Below are 13,961 nucleotides of genomic sequence, written 5' to 3'. Positions count from 1 at the left end.
GGTGTGTTGGGGTCTCAAGAAATTGTGTCTTTCCGTTGCCTCAGTTAAAAGAGGTAAACCGGTGTACGAATGTGGTGGAATGCGGCAGAGGGCATCCACCTTCGTGGCCGTTTTCTTTGAGAAAAGGAGCTCAGCTTCTCATAGGGACTTGATGCCACCTTCTTACGTTTGCTTGCGATGGAAGGCTGACTCAGATCCTTCAGGGTTAACTGAAGTCAGTCATTACCTCCACCCCCTCGCCGCCCCCTCCCTTTCGAAATTAGTAAGATATTTGACGATTAAGCGATTTGTTGGGTATGTTCTGGCTACTAATGTTACCAAAATCTGTAATTGTGTGTATGTGTGTTTTAATCTGTTGCTTTTGTATTTGTAATTTTATGACACGCGAAGGTTTTCTGTGTCTTATCTCTTTTTAATTAATTTTCTGCACGTTGGTTTTTTTTTTTTTCCTTTGTTTTTAATTCCGTACAGAATATTCAGTTCTCAAAACACATTAAAATGATTTGCCTGCTAGGGTATGGTTTATTTTATAATTATATTCCTAGTCTTGTGTGGTTATTGTAATGATCTTCAGGCCTGTTTTTTCTGTCCGGTCGAAAAAGAACCCTTTGCATGTTAAGCCCAAATATAATTTGGAAATTAACCAGACTGCCTTTTAGTGCTGTGGGAAGCTGGGACATTTCGAGGCTGCTTTCATTGTGCTTCTAATTACTATATTTTGCCAGGAATTTCATTCAAATCCTTGATTGCAGGACGAGGTCTGTGACCTGAAATGAAGCTGTTTGCTTAAATTTGTGTCAGTTGGGGTAATTCGATTAGAGAAGAAAAACAGAAACCAAGGGAAACCTAGCTTATGGCAAGCAGTTTATTATCTTTATCGGAAAAATAGCGTAACATTTCTATAAGAACAGAGTTGGCTCCCCGTCTGCTGAGGCCCAAGAAGGAAATGTGGCCCCGCGCTCGCCCCAGGGGTTTCACAACCAACCCCCACCCCCACCCCCGCCCGCCCCAGCGGACAAGCCCAGTCAGAGTTGGGACACCTTTTCCCTGTACCTTTAGTAACTCAGCTTTGGGAGGTCGGAGGGAGGTCCCTGGCACGCCCGTTGCCCCTGGGCCTGGACCAGAATTTGCCTCTGAGCCAATGAGCTGCCCCAAACAGGACCCTGGCCGCCAGATGCTAATTCGGTGGGATTCTAGAATCTCGGGTTGGAATTGGCACTCTTCCCATTTTCCGGGTGAGCACTCCAAGGCTTGGGTCACATCAGCGAAACCCTAAGTCGCATGACCTTACGGACCCAGCTGCTCTGTGCCGGTCTTGTCTTGGGTTCTCTGGAAGCCAGAACTTCGGGCAAGGCCGGTGAGTTACATGGGGAGGTGGTCCGCAGAAGCTGGAGTGAGACAGGAAGGGGGAAAGGCTGATGGGCAGGAGCTTTCTCTACAGCTGAGAAGGAAACCGCTCCCGGGCCGTGGCTGGGAACAGTAATAAGCATTTACTTGGAGGACAAATCTGAGGGGTGACTGGGCTCTGCGGGGTCACTCTGCCCTGGGCCTCACGTGTGAGCGGGGTCAGGTGGGGCTCTGGGAGGCTCACTGCCAATTGGGGCTCCTCCAGCCCCCCTCGCTCAGGCCGCCCTCCCCCTCCCGCCCCTTTGCTCTCTGGTTTCTCCACTTGGTGACCTTCCCCCACTTCTAAAGATTTTTTTTTTTTTTTTTAAAGATTTTATTTATCTATTTGACAGAGAGAAATTACAAGTACACTGAGAGGCAGGCAGAGAGAGAGAGAAGGAAGCAGGCTCCCTGCCGAGCAGAGAGCCCGATGTGGGACTCGATCCCAGGACCCTGAGATCATGACCTGAGCCGAAGGCAGCGGCTTAACCCACTGAGCCACCCAGGCGCCCCTAAAGATTTTTTATTTATTTATTTGACAGAGAGAGATCACAGGTAGGTAGAGAGGCTGGCAGAGAGAGAGAGAGAGAGAGGGAAGCAGGCTCCCTGCTAAGCAGCCCGATGTGGGACTCGATCCCAGGACGCCGAGACCATGACCTGAGCCGAAGGCAGCGGCTTAACCCACTGAGCCACCCAGGCGCCCCCCTTCTGTCCCATGGCAGCCAGAGGCTCCCAGAGCCCGCGGCCCCAGGGTGGTGAGCAACAGCCTGGAGTGTCAGGGAGCACCTCTGCAGCTCATCGAGGCCACCCCGTCCAGGTTTGGGGGTGCGAAGCGTAGGGGACACCTGTTGCTGGAACAGAGACAGTGAGTGGCCGTAGCAGAGGTGTTCGTGCATGTCGACCCCAGGAAGGAGAGTGGGAGCCAGCTCCTCTGTGTCTGAGAGACCTCGGGCGCAGGCAGAAGTGCCGTGGCAGGGGGAGCCGGCATGTGCCGCTGCTGGAGCTGGGCTGTAACCCCGGTCGGCCAGCCCGGCCTCTTGCAACTCTTCCAGCTGCTGAGAATGACCACCATTCGGTCTCCATGTGAGGTTTTGTGTCCCAAAATCCCCCAGGATGCACATTTGTGACGTCAGGGGCTCACCAGAGAGGTCCGTAGCTGTCCCCGGCCTCAGAGATGGCAGTGGGGGGGGCAGTCTGTATGGGGCTGGGTGGAAGGCAGAGTGGGCGCACAGGCCCATCTCTTTGGAGCCCCACACGGACAAGGTGCTCACCACCTATCACCCAAGGCCGGGCCATCATCTCAAGGACCTGTTCTCATCCTTGAGATCACCTCCTCTGAGCACCCGAACAGCTCAGCTTCAAGGCACGAAGCTGTTGCACTGTGCCTGCCAGACACCACTGCGGGGGACTGGGGACACGGTGGCCAGTGGAGAGACAAGGACCCACAAACACTGGTCAGGTAGGGACACCCTGATCCGAATGCACTAAAACCCATTGAACTCGACTCTTTTAAGGGGTCAGTCTTATGAGATGTGAATTCTATCTCAACAAAGCCGTTTTTTTTTTTCTCTTATGATTTTATTTATTTGACACAGAACACAAGCAGGGAGCAGCAGCAGAAGGGGAGGGAGAAGCAGGCTTCTCACTGAGCAGGGAGCCCAACACGGGGCTTGATTCCAGGACCTTGGGACCACCCCCTGAGCTGAAGGCAGATGCTTAACCACTCAGCCCTAGATCTTTTCATTTTTAAAGCCGCACTTTGGGCGTGTGCCTGGCAGCTGAGGGAAACAAAGGCACCGAGAGGGAGCTGGGCCCGTCACAGAAGGCCTAGACAGAGGAGGGAAGTGACCTGCCCTGTTTTCAAAGCATAGTCTGGGCCTGTGGTGGAGAGCAGGGATGGGGCAGGGGCCGGGAGGAGGAGGGAGCCGGCTGTCCGCATGCGGCTGTCCGCCTGCGGACTCTGCTGGCCGGAGCGTCCCTGAGAGACCCCGCCCCCCGGGAGGGGCCATAGCTGCCCTGTCCCTCATGCCCTGAGATAAACAACAAATGACATAGACCTGGAGACATCTTCCTTGTAGCTCAGAGCTCCGTGGATCAGAAGAGCGGCCGGTGCCCACCTAGGAGGTCCTACTGCATCCCAAGGTGGCTTAGTCAGGGTCTCTTGCGGGGGTGGGGTGGGGGGGCGTGGCCTCACGTCACACCACTCAGGAGGGGAGGCTGGCCCCTGCTGGCCCGTGCTGGCCCCGTGCACCGCGCACCTGACCTTTCCCACCTGGGGTCTTAGAGACGGCTGAGCTCTCACCTGGCAGCTCAGGCCCACCCTGTTCCAAGACAGGAAGTGGAAAGTGCCTCTGTCCTTTTCTTAAAATTTAACTTACAGGGGCGCCTGGGAGGCCCAGTCATTAAGCGTCTGTCTTCGGCTCAGGTCATGATCCCCGCGTCCTGGGATCGAGCCCTGCACTGAGCTCCCTGCTCAGCAGGAAGCCTGCTTCTCCCTCTCCCACTCCCCCTGCTTACGTTCCCTCTCTCGCTGTCTCTCTCTGTTAAGTAAATAAATTAAATCTTCTAAAAAATTAAAAAAATAAAAATTAACATACAATAAAGTATTCTCTTTGTGTACAGTTCTGTGAATTTTATCAAAAGGCCAGGCAGTCGTGGACTGTAGAAACTAGAGCCCAGCACTTGATGAAGGGAGAAGCGAAACGGCTGTAAGCGTACAATGAAATATTACTCAGCCGTGAACAGGAATGACGCTGTGATCTAGGCTACAATGCAAAGGGCCAGAATGGACAAATTTAGAGAGCCAGGAGGTAGATTAGGGGTTGCTCAAGGCTGGCATAGGGATGACAGGGATAGGAAGCAGTAGCTGACGGGTACCAGCTTCCTCCTCACAGTGATGAAAATATCCTAAAATCAGCGGTGGTTCTGGGTGCACATATTTGCACCCATGAAAAAAAATCCTTGAACTGTACGCTTCGATGGGGCCAACTCTGTCGATGGGAATTCTGCCTCGATAGAGCTAGTTCCCTAGGATTAAGCAATAATTCAGTCCATTCCCCGAGTTCTGAGCTTGGTGTCCCAAATAGCTCCAGGTTGAGAGCCAGGAGACAAAGCTCCCTGCTTGGGTTCTAAAACGGGACAAAATGATGAGAATAGAGGTAGCCTTCAATTTGGACCTGTGGGGTGGGGGGAGCTCAGGGCATCCTCCAAGAGCACCTTAGGGCAGGGCTCCTCAAACCATGGTCTCCTTGACCAGCGCCATCGCCTTCACAGGGAACACCCCAGAACACTCAGCGCCTCCTGGTGGGTGTAACTCCGGCTCGATTGTGGACCACTGCCCTCTGGAGGTACCGTCTCAGGTCTCCAGCCGCACGTCCTCCGGGGCTGTGGGTCTTTGCCAAACCAATGTCACTGGCCAAAACCTGAACCACAGGGCTTCTCTCTGGCCAAACACAACCCAGTCTAGGGGTAGCTGCAGCTTCCAGCTTCAAAGACTGGAAAAGGTCTTGGAGCAAACTTCGGCCGGGCCGCGCACCTGCTGCATCGCAGAGAAAGTGAACCACGCTTGTGGGCTGCCTGCTGACGTGGGCAGGAAGCTGCCTTGCGGCCCAGCCCTTTGACTGAGGTCCAGCCTCCTCCGGCTCCACAGGTCACTTGACCAGGCACACCACAGGAGTGACTCATCCTCCCCCGGGGGCGCGGCCCCACTCCTTCAATCATGGCAAGGCGCTAAAAATACAGGAAGCTCCAAACTTCTAAGCTCTAGGCCTTTTTTTTTTCTGTTCCAGGCTGAGGTTCAAGAGACCCAGATCCCCATCCAGTGTTCCTAACGTGGGAGCCTGGAGCAAGGCTTCGCTCAGTGCCTCCTGTTTATGGAACGACACTAGATCTCCCTGTGATGTCCACAGAGCGTGGGCTGTGAGTCATCAGGAAGGCAGTTTTTGGCTATGGCTCGGTCCATACCCCCGGACAAGGTACCTCATCTCAGATCATCTGGGGCCATGAGAGGAGATGGCTGGAGGCGACTCGTGTCCCTTGGCGTGACCGGCAGAACCCTGGTCCCCTAAGCAGCTACTTAAGGGGCTCTGTTGGCACAATTCAATTTTGCTGACCCTCCTTGAGAAGATCGGATCTATGTAGGTGACCAAAGTCATGCACTGGTTTTGAAAGTTTAAAAAAATGAAATAAATAGTTCTGGTCGGGAAAGGTTTGGGAAATCCTGGGGACAAAATCCTCCTCTTAGAGACTCACACCAGGGTACACATTTGTATATCACAGCCTCCAAAAGGCCCATTAGATACCCACCTAACTTTGCTTAACCCAGTCTTTTCCAAAACTTGTCTGCCCCTGGCCCCCGCCCCCTTTGTGCTCTGCTAGTAACAGCAGACACTGTGTCAGCACATTACCCTTTGGGAAATGGAAAGCTGAAAGATTTCTGTGTCCCATCAACCCTGACCGTCAAAGAGCAAGGGCTGGTTTCATCCCTCACATGGAAAGATGTCACAATAATATCAAAGGAGATATTTGTAGAAGACTTTGTAAGATCTGTTCCCCCAGGGAGGGCACTGGTTTGATGTGGTTACTGTGTTTCAAGATCTGGCTTTCAATTTTGGAGGTCTAGAATCTTGATTTAGTTAATGCATCTGTGCTGGTTAATTTTTATGTGTAAACTTGGCTGAGCTGCAGTGTCAAACATTATTCCGGGTGTTTCTCTGCAAGTGTTTTTTGGTGAGATTAATAACAATAAAATTGGCGGACAGTGAAGTGAAGTAGGTTGCCCTCTATCGTTGTGATGGGCCTCATCCAATCAGGTGAAGGCTTTACTAGAACAAAGGTGAAACTCTTTAGAGCAGGAGGGAATTCTCCAGCAGACTGCTTGCAGGCTGGAACTACAACATGAGCCCCTCCGGAGGGTCCCCAGCCTGCCAGGCCATCCTGCAGACTCTGGACTTCCACCTCCATTATCACATGAACTGATTCCTTAAAATAAATGTCTTATCTCCGGGGCGGGGAAGAGAAGAAAAAGAAAAAAAAAGAAATTTCCATCTCTGTATATGCACACCCTATTGGCTCTTTTTCTCCAGAAAACCCTGACTAATACAGCATGCTAACTTGAGATGGAGACCACCTTAAGCATGAAGACGCTTATTAATATTCATAAGAATGAAGGATTAATGCAGTTCAAATACAGGAAATGTGCACAGGGTAGAATATCGTACAATCACTTAAAATAATGTTTATGAGGGTTTTCCCCCTTTTTAATAAGATAGAAAAATAGTTACATGGAAACAGCCAGGATACAAAATCAGATAACCGATGATAAGAATGTTAACACTTATTTCCCGAGTGGGAGCTAAGTGCCAGGCATTGTCTTGGATGTTTTCTTTTCTTTTTTTTTTTCTAAAGATTTTGTTTATGTATTTGACAGAGAGAAATCACAAGTAGATGGAGAGGCAGGCAGAGAGAGAGAGAGGGAAGCAGGCTGCCTGCTGAGCAGAGAGCCCAACGCGGGACTCGATCCCAGGACCCTGAGATCACGACCCGAGCCGAAGGCAGCAGCTTAACCCACCGAGCCATCCAGGCGCCCATGTCTTAGATGTTTTCTATGCCTCATTGAACTCAGCAAAATTCTCACTGTTATTTTTGTTTTCTTTTTTTAAAGATTTTATTTATTTATTTGACAGGAAAAGAGAGACCGAGAGAGGGGGAGCATAAACACAGAGAGTGGGAGAGGGAGAAGCAGGCTTCCCGCCGAGCAGGAAGCCCAATGTGGGGCTCGACCCCAGGATCATGACCTCAGCTGAAGGCAGACGCCTCATGATGGAGCTGCCCAGGTGCCCTGTAAATCCTCACCGTTAAGTTAAAAAATATATATTTTTAAAAAGATCTGAAGCTTGTATGCCAAAAACCAACAGCATTTGTTTTTGAAGAGAAATGAGATTTTTCTTCTTTTTATTTGGTTTTACCCTGTTTAGCACTTGAGCTTGAATTGCCTTTATGGTTGGAAAGAATCAGAATGAACTGGATTTTTAGGGCGCCGGAGAGGCTCAGTCGTTAAGCATCTGCCTTTGGCTCAGGTCTTAATCCCAGGGTCCTGGGATGGAGTCCCACATCGGGCTTCCAGCTCCACAAGGAGCCTGCTTCTCCCTCTCCCTCTGTCTGCTGTTCTCTCTACTTGTGCGCGCGCACTCTCTCTCTCTGTCTAATAAATAAATTAAATCTTTTTAAAAAAGGGAAAAAACCCTGGATTTTTAAAAGTGGAATGGAACCTCAGTCTCCTGCCTCTGATTCTTCTTCCTATTAATCTAAGGTCACAGCATCAGCAATGGCAGGTGGTAGCCCGCCCTTCTGCCTCTCCTGGGAGGCCACCATCCCCAGAATCTACCCATGAAGTTCAAGTCAAAATTATTGTTTAACTAACACATCAGTAGTGCTTACAGGAGCCGTATTATCTTATATGCAAGTCACTTTTATTTAATCCTAGAGCAAGCACAGCATAGTAATTACCTACTAAATGGTAATGATGTTTTTATTATTTTTTAAACTTCCATTAAAAAAAAAAAAAAAAACCATCTTAAATTGGAAAGAAACAATCCATGTCACAAGCCAGTTAGTCAAAAAGTGTTTGTTTGGCATTCACAGAACGATCATCTTAACACCCACCTCTGACAAGACACTTAACACTTAACAGACACCTCGCAGAGCAGTTTGCATCAATGTCTCAATATGTATTCCTTGCCACTGTGCTGGAGTTTCATCTTGTTATCACAGGAGTGCAGGTGAAGAAGCAGGGCCCGAGTCAGATGAAACTGCTTCTTGGGCTGGGGCAGAGCTAGAGTTTAAGCCTAGGAGCATCGAACTCAGAAGAGACGCACTCTCGGCCACCAAGGTGTTGCCACCAGAGGAATGTTCTTAACTTCCACTACAGTGTTCACGGGAATGAAGGGTACAACAAGCCGTGCACACTGTGCCTCGAGAGGAACACTCATTCCCTTGGCTTATGTTTCTCTCTCCCATCATTTTGAAAGCAACCAGAGAGGTTCTACATGCAGTTGAACATCTCCTCCCCTGGACTGCCCCGTCTTCCCAGTCCAACAGATCAAAAATATGCCATTAGGGTAACATGGCCTGTCTCTCACTTCACACATCAGTTTTGGATTCCATCACCTCAGGATCTTGCAATTCTGTCCCCTGTTACCCTGCTTCTCTCCAGCACCTTATTCAGGCCTAATTGGGAAGCCTATGAATTTTCTCTAGCTTCAGGTATGGCTGTATCCAGGAGTTCACAAAGTGTCTCCAGCCTGGGATTTGGTTACAGGCTCTTAACAAGCTATAAGTCCTCCCACCTTTTTGTGTTCCTCTAGCCTCCCCACCTTCCCACCCTGCACCCCCCACCCCCGTTTATAGGCTGATGCCTGAAATATTTTCCTGAAATGAAAATCTGATCACCATCCCTATGCCAAAAGCCATCCATGCAGGATAACAGTTTACCTTCCTGCCTTGGCACAATCTGCCATCTGCCTAGCTCCCCATTCCTACCTCCCATTGTTTTTTCCCATATGCCATTTAAAGAAAAATTATTCTAGGGGCGCATGGGTGGTGCAGTTGGTTAAGGATAGGATTCCTGGTTTCAGCTCAGGTCATGATCTCAGGGTCCGGGGACCAAGCCCTACCTTGGGCCCATGCTGAGTACAGAGTCTGCTTGAGATGATCTCTCCGTCTCCCTCTGCTCCTTTCATTGCTTATGTTCTCTCTCTCTCTAAAATAATTAAATAAATCTTGGAAAAAAAAAAAAGGGGAAAATTATTCTGAACTTGGAACACTGAATGACCTTCTGATGTCACATCTGACTACTCACGCAACGTCCTCATGTCTGCTCAGAGCTCACCTGACTCTCTGAGGCATAAGGACCCTGGAGAGCCTGCCTTTGGACTTTTTGATTCAGGGACCTGAATCCGGAGGGAGCTCGAGTATTGACATTTCTGACAATGACCCGTTGCTGGTGCTTACATTCAGGGACCCCACTTTGAGAACCACAGCCCTAGGCCAAGGGTTAGGGAACTTTCCTGGAGAAAACCTGATAGTAATGATTTTGCACTTGGTGGGCCGGACAGTCTCTGCCGCAGGTCCTCAGTTCTGCTGTTCCCAGAGGAAATCAGCCACAGACAGCATGTAAACACATGGGCATGACCATGTTCTAATAAAACTTTATTTACATAAAGTGGTGGTTATTCGGCCCCTGTAGGCTGTGGAAGTTTACTGCTCTGGGGAAAGGTCTTCGTGTTTGACTTACTACTTACTATTAGGGCCTAGACTCTTCGGGTGAGATGTTAACTAGTAGAGTACTAGTAAGTTACTGATGATTTTTGTCCCATAGAGACGAGAATGAGTTACGTCTGGAAGAAAATGTAGCCTGAAATGTGAGTATCTTATTGCCTCATGGGGCATTAACTGTTCCAGGTCGGCCTCAACAATTTTCTTCCTTTCATTAACCTAATCAACTTCAGTCTCGTGTGTCCTCCCCTGAACCCCCTTCCCATTCTGCTGCTTCCCTCGATCCTGAGCTAAGTGAGACCCTGACATGGCTCGCCATGTATTTCCATGAGGTCGCAGCTTTAACCTGCCGAAAATGATGCTTGCACAGTAGTGATAACAACATATTTATGGCCAATTTGGTGGCCAGAGACAGGGTCCTCATCCAAAGTAGCAGAAGTTTAAAGGTGGGGTGTGGGAGGGTCTCAGTTGAGTTTCAGGCTGGGGGTCCCCGGGGGTATGAGTAACATTGTCAAGCTTCTCTCTGCCTCTGTCGTTGTCTCCTGCGCTCGGTCTCTCCCCCGTCATCCCTCCTCTCCTTTCTCGCTCTCCTTCCCTCTCTGTCTGTCTGTCTGTCTCTCCCTCTCTTTCACCTCTGCTGACATCTGCTTGGCTTCATCAGAAGCAGACACCTCACACGAGCACACTAGAAGCCTTGGCACTGAGCGTGTGGCCCCGTGATGGTGCTCATTTCTCTTGGTGGCTCTGGTATATCCCGGGAGGGCGTTGATTGACCAGTTGGACCAGGGACCTCCACGCACCAAGCACTGAGCCCACCTGATGAGAAACAAACTCTGCTTAGCTGGGAAAGCCACCTGCTGGAAGGAGCCAGATTATTCCAGAAAGGGACTAGGGTGCAGGGCAGACCAGTACTTCTCTTTGGCCGCTACACACTATTACTCGCTTTACTACCGTTTCTACTACAATGACAAGGACTCCTCCCCGCCACTACTACTCTCTTGTGTTGAGTGAGTTCATGCAAAGGACCCAGCACTATACCAGATACTTGGCCCGAACAGCTCTACACAATCCCTCCTGGCATTAGCTCCATTTCACGGGTGAAGACACTGAGGTTTGGAAATGCAAAGTACTTCACCCAAGTTCACACGGTGAATCAGTGGCAGGACCTGAATCCAAAGCTTATGTGGTTTCCAGGAATGCTGGGCTGGGATGTACACCATGAATCAGCAGGAGTTTGCTAGCCTGGAGTGTTAGGGAGGGGCGTTTAATTTTTATTTATTATTATTATTTTTAAATGACTTTTTTTTAGGATTTTTTTTTTTTTTCATTTGACAGAGATCACAAGTAGGCAGAGAGGCAGGCAGAGAGAGAGGGGGAAGCAGGCTCCCTGCTAAGCAGGGAGCCTGATGCGGGGCTTGAGCCTAGGACCCTGAGATCATGACCTGAGCTGAAGGCAGACGCTTAACCCACTGAACCACCCAGGCGCCCCAGGAAGGGCGTTTTAGACAGAGGAAAGGGCACTGCTGAGCTACGGAGCTGTAAGAGCTCTTGTCGCCTCTAGTGGCCGGCCAGCCTGTGCACACCAGGGCAAGGCCAGAGGGTTCCGGTGGGGGTTCTCTGTCCAGGCTGCCTGTTAGCACAGTGTGGGGCATGGGGCAGGGGGAGGTTCAGAAAATACCTGTGCCCAGGCCCACATCTGGAGACTTTGACTTTGGCTGACTGGTCTAGGATTGGGTCTGGCATCCGTGTTTTTAAAATTTAAGTAAAAACAAAAGGCAAAAACTCAGGGGGTTATGTTTATTTACCATCATCATCATTGTCATTATTTTTATTATTTTTCTCTGGAGTTTTTAAAAAAGATTTTATTCATTTTATTTACAGGGAGAGAGAGGGCAGGCAAGGCCAAGTGCCTGTGAGTGGGGGAGGGGCAGAGGGAGAAGAAGAGAAGCAGACCCCCACCGAGCCCAGAGCCTGAGGCGGCGCTCCATCCCAGGACCCTGAGATCAGGACCTGAGCCAAAATCAGGAGTTGGGATCTTAACTCACTGAGGCACTGGGTGCCTGCTTTGTTTCATTTAAGATTTAATTAATTAATTTGTTTGAGAGAGACAGTACAAGCATGAATGGGGCAGGGAGTCTCAAGCAGACTCCGTGTTGAGCTCAGAGACCTTCTGGGGGCTCGATCTCACGACCTTGAGATCATGACCTGAGTAGATAACAAGAGTCTGTTGCTCGACTCACTGAGCCATGCAGACGCCCGGGAATATGTTCTGTGTGTGTTTAGAGACTGTTTGCTGCTATAGACTGAACGTTCCTCTATACTCCCCCCACCAAACCCATGTGTCGAAATTCTACCCACCCAGTGTGATGGAGTTAGGAGGTGGGGCCTTTGGGAAGTGACTCACGAGGATGGAGCCTAGTGGGTGGGGTTAGTCCCTGATCAGGGAAACCCCGGGAGCTCGCTCCCTTCTCCATCTGCGAAGACAGAGTACAGGTGCCATCTGGGAACCAGGAAATGGAGCCTCCTTGGACATGGAACCCATTAGTGTCTAAATCTTGGACTTCGCAGACCCCAGCCCTGTGAGAAATGTATTTTTACTCTTTATAAGCTATCCAGAATTACAAACTTACGTGATTCTGGTAGGGCAGCCCCAATAGACCACGGCATCTGATTATTTATGACTGTGTGACTGGTCACCAGAAATATAGCAGCTTAACACAACCACCACAACTTAGCTCCTACGATGTGGTGGGCTCCACTGGGCCCTTCTTTTCTCTGTGCAGCAAGAGCTGGGGCTGTGGTCATCTGGGGTCTCAACTGGGTTGGGACATCCCAGGGGGCTCCCGCACGTGGCTGCCAGTAGATGTGGCCGTGGGCTGCGGGCCCAGCTGAGGAGTAGGGCAGGAACATCTCATTCTCCCTCATGTGACCTCTCCATGTCGCTCAGGCTTCTTACCCCACAGGGGCTGAGCTCCATGAAGAAATCCTCCAAGTACTTGAGAGAAAGCCTCAGCCTTGGAACACAGACAGTGTCACTTGCACTACATTCTGCTGGTCAAAGCAAGTCCTGGGGCCAGTAGTTCCAGGACAGGGAAGCGGACTCCATGTCTCAAGGCAGAATGTCAGAGAATAGGCAGCTGCCTGTAATCTTCCACCCAGATGGCTCTGGGGGTGTCAATGCAGGAAGAAATCCCTAGGGTCACTTTGAGTGCGGTGGAGCTAAAGGCCAGTAGGCTTTAGAGCACATCTCAAGTGGAAAAAAGAAAAAAGTAAAAAACAGGCTTGGAACTAACAGATGAAGAGTCAAAATCTTTTTTTTTTTTTTTTTTTTTTTTTTTTTTTTTTTTTTTAAAGATTTTATTTATTTATTTGACAGAGAGAAATCACAAGTAGGTAGAGAGGCAGGCAGAGAGAGAGAGGAGGAAGCAGGCTCCCTGCCGAGCAGAGAGCCCGATGCGGGACTCGATCCCAGGACCCTGAGATCATGACCTGAGCCGAAGGCAGCGGCTTAACCACTGAGCCACCCAGGCGCCCCTGAAGAGTCAAAATCTTGATGTTTGCTTGGAAGTAATGGTTGTCAAGAGATCAAAGCGATCTTGGAAATTTGGGCACATCCTCCAAGTGTCCCTAAAGAATCCCCAGGTAAAGAAAGTGACTTGTCTAGTCTCTCCAGAGACCCCATTTGGGCTCATTAACCCAATTAATAAATTGTGTTAATTAAATCAATACATATTTATGGAAAGCTTAGGTGACAGGTGTTGTCCTGGGCTCTACTCTGCTTTCATGGAGCTGTTTTTCATTTTAGGGCCGAGACATACATTAAAGAGAAAATAGATTAAATATGGGTATGGGAGGGATATGTCCTCGGGCAAAGAAAGAAACAGGAAGAGGATAAGCAGTTGGGGGGGGGCGTGGGGGGGCATTCCGCTTTATCAAGGGGAAGCAGAGAAGTCCTCATGAGAGTGAGGGAGTAGCCATGGGCATGTGGGGAGGACATTCCAGGTGGTTAGATGAGGAAGTGCTAAGGTCCTGGGGCAGGAGGAGGAGAAGATGGGGGGCAGGACCAGATTGTGGAGGGCCTTGTACTCAAGAGTCATGGGGGCCAGTGGAGGGTCCTGAGCAGAGGAGGGACAGGATCAATATACTTATTTTTGTAGGCTACAAGAGATTGGAAGAATGTGATGGTGGTGTTCCCCCCCCCCCCCACACACACACACACTCTGAGCTGTCTGTCTGGCAGACAAGAAAAACCCAAGTTAGCTGAAAGTCAATGAAAAACAAGCACTTCTTGGCTGGCTGGG

This window comes from Mustela lutreola, chromosome 16, assembly GCF_030435805.1.
Source record: "Mustela lutreola isolate mMusLut2 chromosome 16, mMusLut2.pri, whole genome shotgun sequence".
Taxonomy (NCBI): Eukaryota; Metazoa; Chordata; class Mammalia; order Carnivora; family Mustelidae; genus Mustela; species Mustela lutreola.
Note: the sequence above shows the minus strand (reverse complement) of the source record.